This window comes from Salvelinus namaycush, chromosome 5 (assembly GCF_016432855.1).
Source record: "Salvelinus namaycush isolate Seneca chromosome 5, SaNama_1.0, whole genome shotgun sequence".
Taxonomy (NCBI): Eukaryota; Metazoa; Chordata; class Actinopteri; order Salmoniformes; family Salmonidae; genus Salvelinus; species Salvelinus namaycush.
Genome location: NC_052311.1, coordinates 50,631,302 through 50,648,498, shown reverse-complemented (window position 1 = coordinate 50,648,498; position 17,197 = coordinate 50,631,302). Strand labels below are relative to the sequence as shown.

The 17,197-nt window shown below is 50.0% G+C and overlaps 1 protein-coding gene across 1 annotated transcript in view; it reads right to left on the bottom strand.

Annotated features, from left to right (window-relative positions):
• The window catches only part of LOC120048423 (semaphorin-6D-like), a 70,863-nt gene extending 58,022 nt beyond the window's left edge, over positions 1-12,841 (bottom strand). The window contains exon 1 of the mRNA XM_038994377.1: positions 12,758-12,841. The gene's annotated coding sequence lies outside the window, so the exon portion shown is untranslated. The remainder of the gene's footprint in view (positions 1-12,757) is intronic.
• Positions 12,842-17,197: the final 4,356 nt, after the last annotated feature.

Genomic DNA, 17,197 nt, shown 5'->3' with positions numbered 1-17,197 from the left:
GGTAATTTGCTTAGGAAGAGAAACAGCAGAATTCCCCCGTTTCAGTGAATTAACGGTTTTCCAGAATTTTGCAGGATCTCCTGCAGAATCTGTCATAGCATTAAGGAAGTAATTTGATTTTGCCTTTTTGACAGCTGCAGTACATTTATTTCTCAATTGCCTAAAAAACAGCCAATCAGCTGGAGTACCTGTTTTCCTCGCCAAGGCCCAGGCCCGATTCTTTTGCAGGAAAAGACCTGACAATTCAGGAGAGAACCAAGAACTGGTTCGGTTTCTTACTCTGTGATTCTTAAGCGGGGCATGTTTATCAGACATAGAGGTAACAATAGAAGAGAAAAAAGCAAGGGCTAAAACCGGGTCCAGAAAGCAGCAAGTGGATAAAAGCTCAGAGTGATATAAGTCAAGGATAAAAGCTTGCTGTGAGAAATGTTTATAATTTCTCTTAGAGATTATACAGGGATCAGAGTGTTTCAGCCTGGTATCTCTAATACAAGCAATAGGGCAGTGGTCACTGATATCATTTGCAAAAACCCCACTGGCTGTGTATTTATGGGGGGTATTTGTTAGAATAATGTCTAGTAGAGTGGATTTTACTGGGTTCTTAAAGTTGGGACGGGTTGGTTTAGTTATCAGCTGAGTTAGATTTAGCTCAGTACAAATGCCTTTTAATTTATCGGATACTGGTGAGAGCCAATCCAGGTTAAAATCTCCCAAAATCAGTAATTCAGAGTTTGCATAATTAGACAGTATATCAGATAAATTGCATAGAGTACAAGGAGGAGCTGAGGGGGGGCGATATACCCCTGCTAGAGTTAAATGAGCATTATTACCAAGTACCACGTTTAAAACTAGACATTCATATTGCTTTGAGACAGAGGTTGATATGGACACAGAAACATTTAAGCAGCATTTAACATAAATCGCAATACCACCACCTCTACCAACTCTATCAGTTCTATAAATATTGTATCCAATCAACTGAACATCTGAATCTGGCACAGAATCACACAGCCACGATTCAGATACAATCAGAACGTCAACATTTGATTGTGAGACCAAAATTTCAATAAAGTCCAACTTTTGGATCAGGCTTCTAGCATTCAAATGAATTATTCCAATACCATTGCTACGGGAATTCATATCAGATGGAGTATCCAAGGTAGCACCTGAAGCTGCACTAGATGAGCAATAAACCATTTTCGAGCTATTGACAGAGCTCAATTTTATGGGGACAAGATTACTACTAACAATACCTCTCTGCATGTGAGTAGTATTCGCAATACGGTGATTGGACAATAAACTAGGAATTGCAGAAGGGTTGTTAACTGTAGTTTGTTCCATATTTGCAATTGAGGAACTAATTAATGAAACTGGGAGAGGAGCATTGAACATAGTCTGATAGGGGAGCGTACAATCCCAAAAGTCAACCCCCGAGAATACACAACGTCAGGTATCAAAGGCTCTACATGAGGCAAGAGTAAGAGACATGTTGGTGGAGAGGATGCTGGAGCCATACCTGTTAAGATGTAAATTGTCCCGAAGAAATAGACCTGGTCGGTCTGTAAAAGCTGCAAAGTTATCCACAAAAGGAATTCTCATCGTGCAGCAGTATCCCTTAAGCCAGGTGTGTAATTGGCGTATACGACTAAAAACCATATCCGTGTAGCGTGGGGATGGAAATGGACCGGAAACAACACACTGCTTCCCAGATTCCAGCAGCGTATTTATCAATGTTTTAAAATCGTCTCTCAATTTCTCTGACTGCTGGAGTTTAATGTCATTTGACCCAACATGGACAATGACAGTTGAAGCGGCGGAGTGCTTGCTAATAAGTAGCGGTAGCATGGAATCTAGGTCAGAGATCCTAGCGCCAGGGTAGCAGAAGGTCTCAGCTTTCCGGATTGAAACGTTTCGGACCATGGATGAACCCACCACGAGAACGGAAGGACTACAGATGGGTTTATTGGGTAAATGACGTGGCCTCTCCCGGGTGATCTGCCTCCTAGCAGGTTGAGGGGGGCTAGCAGCTGAGACTGACGACCTAGTGGCAGGCAAGGAGCGCAGATGAGTGTGCTTGGGCACTTCCACCTGAGAGTGAGATGGCAGCAGTAGAGATGAAGCGGAGGGACCCTGTACAGTATGATTGGAATGCACTTCCAGGTCTTCCAGGACCTTGAATCTCCTCCCCAATTGTAGCACCTCCGAAACATTTGATGGATTCCGTTTCCTGGAGTGCTTTCCTCCCCGGACAGCAATCCAGGCATCCTGAGGCGGAGTAGAAGGGGTGGAACAGACCAGGCCCTTCGGTTTAGCTCCTAGTCTGGGCCATGGCTCATTTAAGGGAACCGAATGGAGTTTCACAGTTACAGGCTCCCCAGAAGTGGAGGTGCCGAGCCAGGGGCAGGTGACGTCGTCGATTTTGGAGGTGGTTTGTATAACCATGGAGTCCAGGAGTTCTTCGTCCTCCTTGATCTGGCGCAAGACAGATACTCTCCCCTCCAGCTCAGCGACTCTCTGGCTCAGGTACTGGCAGGTGGTACATCCAGGGGCGAGCGAAGCCATGAGAGACAGGTGGGTTTGGGCCCGGAGGCTAGCAGTTAGCAGTTTGTTTTTAGCCTAAAGCCAGCTTTTTGCCGAACTTTTCCAGAGAGAAAAAACACTTTCCATCCACCGTGGAGCGAGATTCCGGGACAAGAGAGAGTGGTCCTAGCTGGTAAAAGTTAACCGCGATGCGGAATCCATGCAAAAACAGATTGGGAACAGATTTCTTAAATTAAAGTCATTTGTAGCTGATTTCCTGGTGTTGTTAGTCTTATGCTCTAGCCTCTTAGGCAGCCAAGCCAAGGGTGTAAGTAGTCAAGTCAATCAAGAAAGGTCAAGTGTGAAACAGGCTGATGCGGATTAATGTTGACAATATTGACATGATAATGCAGATGGCAGATGAAAGACTTCACCCACACTCATGTTCTACTGTTCAACATCAAATCAGAATTCCTATTCTCTCAGAATGTACTGTACTTTAAGGACAGTGCGCGCACGTGTGCGTGTGTGCATGCATGTGCGCCCACCAATTATGTAGATTTTAAAAGCATTCTAGGTTCACCTCGATGCCCTGCACTGAAAAAGCACAGACACGGGGCAATGTCAAGATGACAAGTGCAAACAGCCAAAAGCTAAAAAAGGACTTCCTATTAAAACTAAAGTAGCTATTTTGGATGACAGCCAACTGTCCAAGTAAATCAATTTGAATTTGTTCAGGAGTTATCTGAAGGGTGAAAGTGATGTAATTTTAATAAGCAAATATGAACTTTAAGATGATTAAATGAATTTTGATTTTTCCCCTCAAAGTGAACATTATTCAATAGCTGAACACATTTGCATACATGAAGTTACATTCCAAGAAAGCTCAGTACATGTCTTAAGTCAAATGGCAAAAACAAACAAGTCCCATTACCTTACAGTGCATAGTTAAAGGCAAACCTGCATTCATTAATGTACTGAATTTTCTTTCATTAGTTTCACGTAAAACATCGCAAAGGCTTTAGGACTTTCTAAATCTGCAACAAAACCAGGACTCCTACTTTTAGAGCCAACAAGCATCATATAGCCACTTTCTGAAATGAGAGCACTTTCAGTATTTATTTAGACCTCAAACAAAGAGTCTGGAAAAGAAACACCCTGGGAGGTGGTTTAGTGGGGTATAGCAAAACACAAATCAGGAAACCTGCATCTCCTACCTGACTGATGTCCTCATCCAGAACTGACGGTGAGGAGAGGAGGAAAGGAGAAGAGGAGAGAGAGTAGGACAGAGGGTAGTGGAGGTCAGATAGGCCATACATAACCAACCTTGCTGTTGACATTGTAGAACTCATTCTGTGGTTGTAGAGGCATTTCTCTTCCACTTTGGTGAGAGGATTTATTTACATGTTTCTGCCTGCAGCTTTCATTTGGCTAGATTTTACGGAGTGAGAGAGTCCTAGGGTTTGGGGGAGTAAGGTCTGCAGATAGTCTTGTTGACAGTAGAGCTGTTATCACAGAGGGAGTGCTGCTTGTCTCCTCACAGCTTAAGTACTTAAGGGTGTGTGTGTGTGTGTGTGTGTGTGTGTGAGAGGTTTGGATCGAACCCTACAGCCTGGAGTGTCTGAGAGGACACCTCATAAAAAAGTCCATGCTGTGTGAAGTTCATATTTTTTCAGAGGAACGTTAACTGGATGAAGAAGTTGCATCACTTATTTGGCCCCTTTAACATTCCATGTGGAAGGAAAATGGCCGCCAAGTTACTTTGAACTCAGTAAAGTACAAAAGCAGAGCATGTCCGTAACTACATATGGAGGACACCGAGGGTTGGACCTCAATTTTTTGTAATAAAATAAAAATATATATTTTGTACACAATAAAGAAAATAAATTACGGGTCAACATCTAAATATTGTTCCTGGCATTCATCAAAGCTCAGAACGCTAAAATAATTTATTTGAACATTCTAATCGCGCCTGCCTTTGCGAACAAGGAGAATTATGAACAGTGGTTTGTTCGTTATGATCACCTGCATCCCTCTGATTTGCCTCCCAGATCTGCCTTTTTAACAGCACGTTCACCACTCTCACAAACGGCTAACTCGGCCCTCTTGCGACACAGGCCGAGGGCCTGAGTTATTTTACTTCTTCCACATTTTGTTGTGTTACAGCCCGAATTCAAAACTTACACACAATAACCCATAATGAAAAAGTGATTTTTTTTTCAAATTTTAACACATTTATTGAAAATGAAATAGAGAATTACCTAATTTACATAAGTATTCACACCCCTGAGTAAATACTTTGTAGAAGCACCGTTGGCAGCGATTACGGCTGTAAGTCTTTCTGGGTAGGTCTCTAAGAGCTAGACAACCACTAAGTTCTTGCCATAGATTTTCAAGCAGATTTAAGTCAAAACTGTAACTCGGCCATTCAGGAACACTCATTGTCTTTTTGGTAAGCAACTCCAGTGAAAATATGGCCTTTTAGTTTATTGTCCTCCTGAAAGGTGAATTCATCTCCACCTGTCTGGTGGAAAGCAGACTGAACCAGGTTTTCCTCTAGGATTTCTCCTGTGCTTGGCTGCATTCCATTTCTATTTTATCATGAAAAACTCCCCAGTCCTTAACGATTACAAGCATACCAATAACATGATGCAGCCACCACTATGTTTGAAAATATGGAGAGTGGTACTCAGTAATAAGTTGTATTGGATTTGTTCCCAAACTTGGGGTCAGGGTCCCATGTGGAGTCCCATGAGAAATTCTGTACTAATCTTATCAAACAAGTTAGGAACATAAAACAAGAGGATATGTTTCAATATGAACATCTCCACATCTTCCCTATAGGCCTACATTAAAATGCAATCAAAATGAAAACAACACAGTTGAAAGTTTTCGCTTCGTCGCTATTTAATTCCTTGAGAGGAAGAACACACAGAGGAGATATTGTGAACGCTTCTCCAGCCTAGCTCGTTTCTTTCTCACTCATCTCCACTGTGTTGCCTCCCATGGTCTCTAAGGACCAGTCGAGGTTGGGGTGCATTAGCATTCCCACACAGAAGATCCCACAGATGCTCAGGGGAAAGTCCCACAGGATGCAATGATCTGTGGATCAATATCCGGAGCTTAACGCATTGTGTTCACAGAATATTAAGTCATCGTGGGAAAGTTATCCCATCACACTCCAGGTGAAAAGAGCCAAAGCCCACAATTATCCTAAGCTAGCCACCCACCCACCACGCTACGGGTTGAGATGATAAATGCAAATCGTATCAATGAACAGAGGAAAAACTACTTTGAGGCAGGAGTTTGTCGAGTTACAAAATACAAAAGCTACATCTGTAAGCAAAATATTGAAGCATAAATCAAAAGTAAGCAACATGCATCAACCTGCGTTGAAACGCAGGAACTGGATTTATTTGAATAGTGTCCACAGGGACGTCGGGCATTCAGACACAAACTCGTTGCTCAAATGTCGAAAACGGCAACTGTGTAAACAGAACATCTCGTTGTTGACATCCTGACATGTACAGTGCCTATATTGCTGTAAACCCCTGAGTCTCCTAGACCTACCATTAGTCTGACTCGTCTCTGTCAAATCCCTCCTTGTCCCTTCTTTTCCAGGGTAGCGGAGCGGAGAGCCTGTGACAGGTTACGCGCGCATCCACTGCACACATCATTGATAGTAATGGGGGGGTAAAGGAGGCAGGGAGGGGTGTGTATGAGAAAGTGTGTATGCAGGGGGGTTAGCAAGTCAGGATTACACAAGCGGAGCATGAGTTCCGCTCCGCGAGATCAATTTATGTCACCAAATGGCGTGACAACCAGTCCCCTCCCAGTCACCATCTGCATTGTCCCCAAGCCAATTTGTCACAGCACATTCATGTGTGGCGATGCCCTCCTTTAACATTGAGGAAGATGGCTGTGGGGAAAAGGAAGCAAAGAAGGAAGGAAGTAAAGAAAGGAGGAAGGGGAAAATAGCACTGGCAGCACACTTATTGAGGTACTACTGGTTTGGACTGGTGTCAGAACTTAGTTCTCACCCAACTGAATTAGAATGACCTAATTGAGGTGAACACTCTCCAGCATTTTCTCATGTAAGATGGCGTCATTCTAACGTGACATACAGTTGCCAGGAGCCATCTGCCTAAACAAACGTGGAACTCCTCTCTAAGAATCATGATTCTGCTCAACCACCTAACACTAGTTGCTAATTCTACACTCTCCGTAGCTATGATGCACTGGCTACTACGGCAAACAATGCTCGATCAGCTGAGCCAACCAGTGCTACCCTGTTTGAATGGCAATTAGAGTAGGTAGTTTGCCAGCTTGCTGATGAAGAAGTTATGGGACTGTTTTAAGAAATCAGCATGTGTCTGACTGACAGCTGGCACTGTGCCTTGCTACTTTGTAACATTTGGCCAATGCCATAACGCCGCGAAAGAGCAGTCATCTGTGCTGCAGAACTCAGCCCACTAGTCACGGCAGAACAGAAACTGCCTTATCATGAAAACTCACTAGTGCTATTAGCTAGAATTTCACTACACTAGCTAACGGGAGTATTCAGCACTGAGTGTGTGAACTTTTTGGAAGCTCTTTAATTTCATATAGGTTGATTTGAGACTGGAAAGATGGCGCCGACAGACATGGCAGCTCTGCTTCTAGCTCCGCTTCTAGCTCCTAAGGAACTTTGCAGTATTTCATTTTTTGTGTGTGTTATTTCTTATATTATTATTATAATATGACACCCTAGACCCACTTCAATTTGCTTACCGCCCCAATAGATCCACAGACGATGCAATCGCCATTGCACTGCACACTGCCCTATCCCATCTGGACAAGAGGAATACCTATGTAAGAATGCTGTTCATTGACTATAGCTCAGCCTTCAACACCATAGTACCCTCCAAGCTCATCATCAAGCTCAGGGCCCTGGGTCTGAACCCCACCCTGTGCAACTGGGTCTTGGACTTCCTGACGGGCCGGCACCCAGGTGGTGAAGGTAGGAAATAACATCTCCACTTCGCTGATCCTCAACACTGGGGCCCCACAAGGGTGCATGCTCAGCCCCCTCCTGTACTCCCTGTTCGCCCATGACTGCGTGGCCACACATGCCTCCAACTCAATCAAGTTTGCAGACGACACAACCATAGTAGGCCTGATTACCAACAATGACGAGACAGCCTACAGGGAGGAGATGAGGGCCCTGGCGGAGTGGTACCAGGAAAATAACCTCCCCCTCAACGTCAACAAAACGAAGGAGCTGATCGTGGACTTCAGGAAAAAGCAGAGGGAGCATGCCCCTATCCACATCAATGGGACCGCAGTGGGGAAGGTGGAAAGCTTCAAGTTCCTCGTCGTACATGTCACTGACAATCTGAAATGGTGCCCCCACACAGACAGCGTGGTGAAGGCGCAACAGCACCACTTCAACTTCAGGAGGCTGAAGGAATTTGGCTTGGCCCCTATGAACCTCACAAACGTTTACAGATGCGCAATTGAGAGCATTCTGTCGGGCTGTATCACCGCCTGTTACGGCAACTGCACCGCCCGCAACAACAGAGCTCTCCAGAGGGTGGTGCGGTCTGCCCAACGCATCACCAGGGGCACACTGCCTGCCCTCCAAGACACCTACAGCGATGTCACAGGAAGGCCAAAAAGATCAACTACCCGAGCCACGGCCTGTTCACCCCGCTATCATCCAGAAGGCAAGGTCAGTACAGGTGCATCAAAGCTGGGACCAAGAGACTGAAAAACCATTTCTATCTCAAGGCCATCAGACTGTTAGATAGCCAGCTACCCACAGTTACTCAACCCTAGACATGGAATCACTGGTCACTTTAATAATGTTTACATTTATTTTTATTTCACCTTTATTTAACCGGGTAAGCCAGTTGAGAACAAGTTCTCATTTACAACTGCGACCTGGCCAAGATAAAGCAAAGCAGTGCTGGAGGGCAGCTCATGACTGGAGGGCAGCTCATGACTGGAGGGCAGCTCATGACTGGAGGGCGGCTCATGACTGGAGGGCGGCTCTGGCGGCTCCTGACTGGCTGGCGGCTCTGGCGGCTCCTGACTGGCTGGCGGCTCTGGCGGCTCCTGACTGGCTGGCGGCTCTGGCGGCTCCTGACTGGCTGGCGGCTCTGGCGGATCCTGACTGGCTGGCGGCTCTGGCGGCTCCTGACTGGCTGGCGGCTCTAGCGGCTCGGGACAGACGGGCGGCTCGGGACAGACGGGCGGCTCTAGCGGCTCGGGACAGACGGGCGGCTCTAGCGGCTCGGGGCAGGCGGGCGGCTCTGGCGGCTCGGGGCAGGCGGGCGGCTCTGGCGGCTCGGGGCAGGCGGGCGGCTCTGGCGGCGCTGGGCAGGCGGGCGGCTCAGGCGGCGCTGGGCAGGCGGGCGGCTCAGGCGGCGCTGGGCAGGCGGGCGGCTCAGGCGGCGCTGGGCAGGCGGGCGGCTCAGGCGGCGCTGGGCAGGCGGGCGGCTCAGGCGGCGCCGGGCAGGCGGGCGGCTCAGGCGGCGCTGGGCAGGCGGGCGGCTCAGGCGGCGCTGGGCAGGCGGGCGGCTCAGGCGGCGCTGGGCAGGCGGGCGGCTCAGGCGGCGCTGGGCAGGCGGGCGGCTCAGGCGGCGCGGGGCAGGCGGGCGGCTCAGGCGGCGCTGGGCAGGCGGGCGGCTCAGGCGGCGCTGGGCAGGCGGGCGGCTCAGGCGGCGCTGGGCAGGCGGGCGGCTCAGGCGGCGCTGGGCAGGCGGGCAGCTCAGGCGGCGCTGGGCAGGCGGGCAGCTCAGGCGGCGCTGGGCAGGCGGGCAGCTCAGGCGGCGCTGGGCAGGCAGGCAGCTCAGGCGGCGCTGGGCAGGCGGGCAGCTCAGGCGGCGCTGGGCAGGCGGGCAGCTCAGGCGGCGCTGGGCAGGCGGGCAGCTCAGGCGGCGCTGGGCAGGCGGGCAGCTCAGGCGGCGCTGGGCAGGCGGGCAGCTCAGGCGGCGCTGGGCAGGCGGGCAGCTCAGGCGGCGCTGGGCAGGCGGGCAGCTCAGGCGGCGCTGGGCAGGCGGGCAGCTCAGGCGGCGCTGGGCAGGCGGGCAGCGCAGGCGGCGCTGGGCAGGCGGGCAGCGCAGGCGGCGCTGGGCAGGCGGGCAGCGCAGGCGGCGCTGGGCAGGCGGGCAGCGCAGGCGGCGCTGGGCAGGCGGGCAGCTCAGGCGGCGCTGGGCAGGCGGGCAGCTCAGACGGCGCTGGGCAGGCGGGCAGCTCAGACGGCGCTGGGCAGGCGGGCAGCTCAGACGGCGCTGGGCAGGCGGGCAGCTCAGGCGGCGCTGGGCAGGCGGGCAGCTCAGGCGGCGCTGGGCAGGCGGGCAGCTCAGGCGGCGCTGGGCAGGCGGGCAGCTCAGGCGGCGCTGGGCAGGCGGGCAGCTCAGGCGGCGCTGGGCAGACGGGCAGCTCAGGCGGCGCTGGGCAGACGGGCAGCTCTGACCTGCTGAGGCGCACAGTAGGCCTGGTGCGTGGTGCCGGAACTGCGCCTCTGGTGGGTACCGGACTGGAGACACGCACCTCAAGGCTAGTGCGGGGAGAAGGAACAGGGCACACTGGACTCTCGAGGCGCACTATAGGCCTGGTGTGTAGTACCGGCACTGGTGGTACCGGACTGGAGACACGCACCTCAGGGCGAGTGCGGGGAGAAGGAACAGTGCGTACAGGGCTCTGGAGACACACAGGAGGCTTGGTGCGTGGTGCCGGAACTGGAGGTACTGGGCTGGAGACACGCACCACAGGGAGAGTGCGTGGAGGAGGAACAGGGCTCTGGAGACGCACTGGAAGCCTGGTGCGTGGTGTAGGCACTGATGGTACTGGGCTGGGGCGGGAAGGTGGCGCCGGATATACCGGACCGTGCAGGCGTACTGGCTCCCTTGAGCACCGAGCCTGCCCAACCTTACCTGGTTGAATGCTCCCCGTAGCCCGACCAGTGCGGGGAGGTGGAATAACCCGCACTGGTCTGTGTTGGCGAACCGGGGACACCATGCGTAAGGCTGGTGCCATGTATGCCGGCCCTAGGAGACGCACTGGAGACCAGACGCGTTGAGCCGGCTTCATGGCACCTGGCTCAATGCTCACTCTAGCCCGGCCGATACGTGGAGCTGGAATGTACCGCACCGGGCTAAGCACACGTACAGGAGACACCGTGCGCTCTTCCGCATAACACGGTGTCTGCCCGTACTCCCGCTCTCCACGGTAAGCATGGGAAGTGGGCGCAGGTTTCCTACCTGACTTCGCCACACTACCCTTTAGCCCCCCCCCCCCCCAAGAAATGTTTGGGATTTCTTCTCGGGCTTCCAGCCACGCTTCCGTGCTGCCTCCTCATACCACCGCTCCTGGGCTTTAGCTGCCTCCATCTCTTCACGAGAGCGGCGATATTCTCCAATGTGAGCCCAGTGTCCTTTTCCCTCCAGAATTTCCTCCCATGTCCAGGAGTCCTGTGTAGTGGGCCGCTGCTGCTGCTGCTGCCCGTAGCCACGCTGCTTGGTCCGAGTTTGGTGGGTGGTTCTGTAACGGCAGCCTTCCTCCTCTTCGTCTGAAGAGGAGGTGTAGCAGGGATCGGACCAAGACGCAGCGTATTCCGTGTTCAACATATTTAATGACAGACGAAAACGTGAACACTTACAAAACTACAAAATAACAAACGTGGCTTACCGATACAGTCCTTTCTGGTGCAGACAAAACACAGAGACAGGAAACAACCACCCACAAATCCCCAACACAAAACAAGCCACCTATATATGATTCTCAATCAGGGACAACGATTGACAGCTGCCTCTGATTGAGAACCATATTAGGCCGAACACAGAAACAGACAAACTAGACACACAACATAGAATGCCCACCCAGCTCACGTCCTGACCAACACTAAAACAAGCAAAACACATAAGCACTATGGTCAGGACGTGACATACGGGTTTATAGTGTTTGGTAAGATTGACTGAGTCTTAAGGATGAAAGGGGGTTCAGTTTTGAGGATGGAATTAGTGTTTTCGAGTTATCAGACAGATCAGTTAAGACCCTCCAGTGGCAATGGAAACGGTTGGATGAATGTCTTATATGAGCTGTTATAGAGTAGTGAGGTTTGGGACAGGGCAATAAACTGGTGCCAACCAAGGCATTAAAGGAGTGTACACTACAAATCAGAGCTTATTTCTTACCATCTTTCACTAGAAAAAGCAGTGAAACAACCTTTGCAGCGATGCATGGAAATATGAATAGAATATCACACATTTGTGCCAGTGTGTGAGGCCAGTGGGACGGGGACAGTGCTTTATTGCGAAATGAGTGGGTGACAAGGTATGAAAGCAATGTGAGACACAGTCCTCTCATATACACACACACACACAGTGTTTGCTGTGACAATTCTCGCCATTCAGTGCTCCGTCTGATCACATTACATGCCTATGCTCCCACTGACTGGTGTTCCTTCCCATTTTACCGTTTGTGGCAGCCCTAATGAAAAGCAGAAAATGGCAAACCATATCAGAGCCAGCTGTAGACACCCAACTACTCTGCCAGTGACCAATTGAGCACAACACCTATATCCTCTTTCTACATGGCCTGCACACCAAACCCTAATGCATTGTTTGCCTGCTAACATATTTGACAACAATGCAAGTGGCTGGCTTGCACTCACTTTGATTGATGCACAACGCTACACAATGGCCCGTGCTGTTTGTATACATAGCCGGCCAAAAGAGGGCTATCAGTACAAAGCCAATGCACATCAAGGGGTATGAACGCAGGTGTGTCCAATGTGAACCCTCGTCCCATCAAAAGGCTGAAAATACAGGCACCAGGGAGTGAAAAGGGTGACAGAGACAGAATTGCAGCTGTGTTGTTATATAAAGCAGTGAGGGCGGTTGTCCATCAAAGCCGGGCCTATACAGGTAAGGTTTCAAATGAAAGTCCTGAAGGGCTCATTACCACAGCGGGCAACAATCACTTCATGATGTGAGGGCTTATATAGTCAGCTACGGGTGTTATCCGGAAGGCCATTGAAACATCAACTGCAGGCATCATAGCACACCACTCTGTGACCTTTGAGCTATAGAACACCCATTAGATACGAGTCAGCATTTATTACAGCCAGCATGTTTGACGTCATACTCCATCTAAACCCATGGGTTAGACTACTTGGATCCTGTTTCCAAGCCAAGTTTCTACGTCTGAAATTTAGACATGAAGAGGGAAGAATAATGGTGACAGTACTCACTTTCTGTATCAGTACAGATGGATGGTTATTGGTTACACCGTCAAATGGCCCAGTCGATCTTTGGTTCCTCCCAACAGAGGTGAAGAATTCAGAGGGTCCGATCCGATAAGTACGGAGGGGTTGTGCAGTTGGGGGAGGGTCAGGGGGTTGAAACCCCCCTCAGATTTTTTCACAATTAGTTTTGCAATCCTCTGCAAACTTCCTGTGAGAGAAAAAAAAACAAGAGACGAACAACATGAGCGGTGCGCTGCAGCAGTGATGGCCCAGTACGTAAACAACGGGAGGGAGATACTCAAAAGCACAGCTGAGCGGCAAACACACAGGCTAATAACCTCTGCCTTTTCAACGCACAGCCTGGGCAGGATACTGCAACGGGCCGCTGACCCATGACTGAGGAAGACGTGCGGGGGGGGGGGGGGGGGGGGGGGGCAAACATCCTCCTAGCATAATCTCCTCAGTCGCTTTACTGTCATAACATAGCAGCACAACACAAGCAGATGAGCTCTAAATAGAACCAGATGCGTGGGGCTCCACAGGGGTTGAGGCGGTGAGATGGTGAGGCGACAGAGAAGCTGCGGAGCTACAGTATAGTGTGAGAACTTATCTCTATACTTATCCCTTTCTTAAATAGCCTTTTCCCCATAGTCTCAAATTGTTTAGAATATTCAAACAGCCTACAATGGATGTGTAATATAGACACTAATGAAAAAAAGAGCTGTCAATCATCTAAGGTTGTTTGTTACATAGTAACGCTAACAGCCTAATGGTACTTCATATAAAGGTGCTGCTAACAACTCTGTGTTACAAATGGCTATTCCACTGAAGCTTGTTTATGAGCTTCAGAGCCTCATCGGTTCGGAACCATCTGGGGGTTTGAATTATAACCGGCCTTGTCAGCTAACTGTATCATCATGGTTTTACCATCTCTCCTAAAGAAACCCCCTTGCAGTGATGGGAACCCGTGACAGATGAATTTCCCTTCAATCCATTCCAGACTAATGGCATGTGGTCGATGCGTCTTGCGCCCATCGCTAACAACCAGCGCTGACTAATGTCATGTGGTCGATGCGTCTTGCGCCCGCAAATACGCCCCCGCCGCACATCCATTCATGCGCACAGGGTCGCACACAAATGGCTGCGGATTGCAGGTCGTGACCCTGGAGCTCTCATTTACATCCTGTGATTACTAAAGTATGTCCACTCACTGAACTGACTCACTGACTCACACAGCCCAGCGGATGGAGGACATCAGTCTCCTATTAACCCAGCTGACTGCAGCTGCTATAGACTGCAGAGTGACTCAGGAGCCTAACCAACAGTGGTCTAATGCACCCATGAATAAGGCTATAAACCCAGAACCACCCCAGCATTCTCCACATTAACTAGGCTAGCGTGGGTTCCTTGGCATAGCGACCCACAGTGACTAAACCTATGTGGTGAAGAGGGGGACGCGAACCTTCGCTCACACGGTGTGGGTCGGTAAGTGGATGCGTGTTGGTCTACATGCCAAATGACATAGGTTCCCAATCATGGGAAACAGAAGTTTGCTGTACAGGATTGATGTCAGTGCTCAACTACAAATACCCTCTACTGATTTCCCTTTTCACATACAGAAGACCACAGTGGTCACATTTGGCACAGAGCAGCCATTTTGGAGTCACACTAAACCATCGCAGAGGCCCTGTCAACATGTGTTGAATAGCTAATTTAGCAGCCTCTGACACATAGAATAGCTCAAATTAAGGTCCGCTGATTTCGTTGGCACACAATGTGTCTTTTCAGAGTAGAGGCTAAGAGAAGGTATGAGCACATTGAATACTGCATGGTGATAACATATGGCAATGACATCTGTTTGGTGAGCAGGTTTGTGTATTTTCAGTATAAAACCAGTCTATGTTTAGGCTAACCAATTCTAAAATGGATCATGGCTTTCACCTGGTCAGTCTACGTCATGGAAATGTTTTGTACACTCAGTGTATTTTCCTACTTCAATCAACCAGTCCATTTTGAATTTGTGATAAAACTTTTGTCATTTGGCAAGGAATGTAGCTTGTGTATTCCATTAGTTAGATCCATTTTTATAGTCATTTATTTTTGTAGTCCTAACAGGAGCTTGTGTGTGCAATCAGCATGCATGCGTTTAGGGAGCAGTCGGAACACAATTGAGCGAATGAGACAGGGAGGGGAAAAGGAATTTAGGGAGAAGGACTGTGTGATGCTTGGCTTCGTTTCTTCTTTGTTGTGCCCCGCAAATGCACATGAACTTTGTCAAGAATTTCACATGCCATTTTGGGCATCCACAAAGCACATTCAACCAAATAATCTCTGGTTCAGGATTGCGCTTTGACGTCCATTCGAGTACTCATGCCCATCCCTAGTGGAAACAACGTTGATTCCACCCGTTTTTTCCCCAGTGGGATATTTGTTTCCAACATTAGGGCAGATTTCATAAAGAAGTTAAATCCACTTTGTGTTTTGTCTCCTTGCCACGATACTAACGAGTATCGCGATACTGGTATCGTCCAGTCCCCTAATTGTGACTGGTTGTGTTTATGCCACACATAAAAGGTAATACATTTTAAAAGTTAAATGACAAATATTTAGGGTATATTAAAGCTGTATTGGTTCTACGTGCGGAAGGAATATCGGAGGAGGTAGACCACGTGATAAGCTTTCCTGAATAACTGGGCCTGCTGGGAGCATATGTGGCCACATTTTAATAGGACGACTTGAGAGAATGATGATCCACAACAGACAGAGCATCTCAGTATCACAACTTAAAATACAGCCAGACTGGCTTGCTACTGTACCTTTCTATGCCTTATAAACTGTTCAGTAGACCCTCTGATCCAAATGGAATGAAATATTCAAATCACAGGGCACCGTTATTCAAACGATATTTTCACTGCAGTTTACAGCCTACAGTAGAATGTTGTACTCACTTGAAAACAATACAGCAATTATTCATTGTAATGTTGTGTTGTAGGTTAATCTAGGTAGGATAATTGTACTGTTCCTAAACAAGAGCAATAAGGGAGCTGCGTGTCTCATGTCTTCACTGTTCTTTCCACTTATATTGAAAATTGGTGCAGCTTTGAATGATTTTACATGTGGTATGATTGTCCAGATCTGCAATATGCAAACAAACAATCCACCTACCACTATTGTCACTATGAACGGTGTAACGGCAGTCGTAATCCTCCTCCTCGGACGAGGAGAGGCGAGAAGGATCGGACCAATACGCAGAGTGGTTAGTTTCCATAGTGATTTAATAATTAACAAAAACAACATGCGATACAAAATAACTACCGTGACAGTCCTGTGTGGCGAAACACTGACACAAGAACAAACACCCACAAAACACACGTGAAACCCCGGCTGCCTTAGTATGATTCTCAATCAGGGACAACGATTGACAGCTGCCTCTGATTGAGAATCATACCAGGCCGAACACAAAACCCCAACATAGAAAATCACACAGACAGCCCACCCCAACTCACACCCTGACCAACTAAATAAATACAAGAAAAAGGAAAAACAGGTCAGGAACGTGACATAACCCCCCCCCTTAAGGTGCGAACTCCGGGCGCACCAGCATAAAGTCTAGGGGAGGGTCTGGGTGGGCGTCTGTCCACGGTGGCGGCTCTGGCGCTGGTCGTGGTCCCCACCCCACCATAGTCAAACCCCGCTTCCTTGGCCTCCTCCCAATGACCACCCTCCATATAAACCCCATTGGATTAAGGAGCAGCTCCGGACTGAGGGGCAGCACCGGACTGAGGGGCAGCACCGGACTGAGGGGCGGATCCCGGCTGGCTGGTTCTGGCGGATCCCGGCTGGCCGGCTCTGGCGGGTCCCGGCTGGACGGCTCTGGCGGGTCCCGGCTGGACGGCTCTGGCGGCTCCTGTCTGGCGGACGGCTCTAGCGGCTCCTGTCTGGCGGACGGCTCTAGCGGCTCCTGTCTGGCGGACGGCTCTAGCGGCTCCTGTCTGGCGGACGGCTCTAGCGGCTCCTGTCTGGCGGACGGCTCTAGCGGCTCCTGTCTGGCGGACGGCTCTAGCGGCTCCTGTCTGGCGGACGGCTCTAGCGGCTCCTGTCTGGCGGACGGCTCTAGCGGCTCCTGTCTGGCGGACGGCTCTAGCGGCTCCTGTCTGGCGGACGGCTCTAGCGGCTCCTGTCTGGCGGACGGCTCTAACGGCTCCTGTCTGGCGGACGGCTCTAGCGGCTCCTGTCTGGCGGACGGCTCTAGCGGCTCCTGTCTGGCGGACGGCTCTAGCGGCTCCTGTCTGGCGGACGGCTCTAGCGGCTCCTGTCTGGCGGACGGCTCTAGCGGCTCCTGTCTGGCAGACGGCTCTAGCGGCTCCTGTCTGGCAGACGGCTCTAGCGGCTCCTGTCTGGCAGACGGCTCTAGCGGCTCCTGTCTGGCAGACGGCTCTAGCGGCT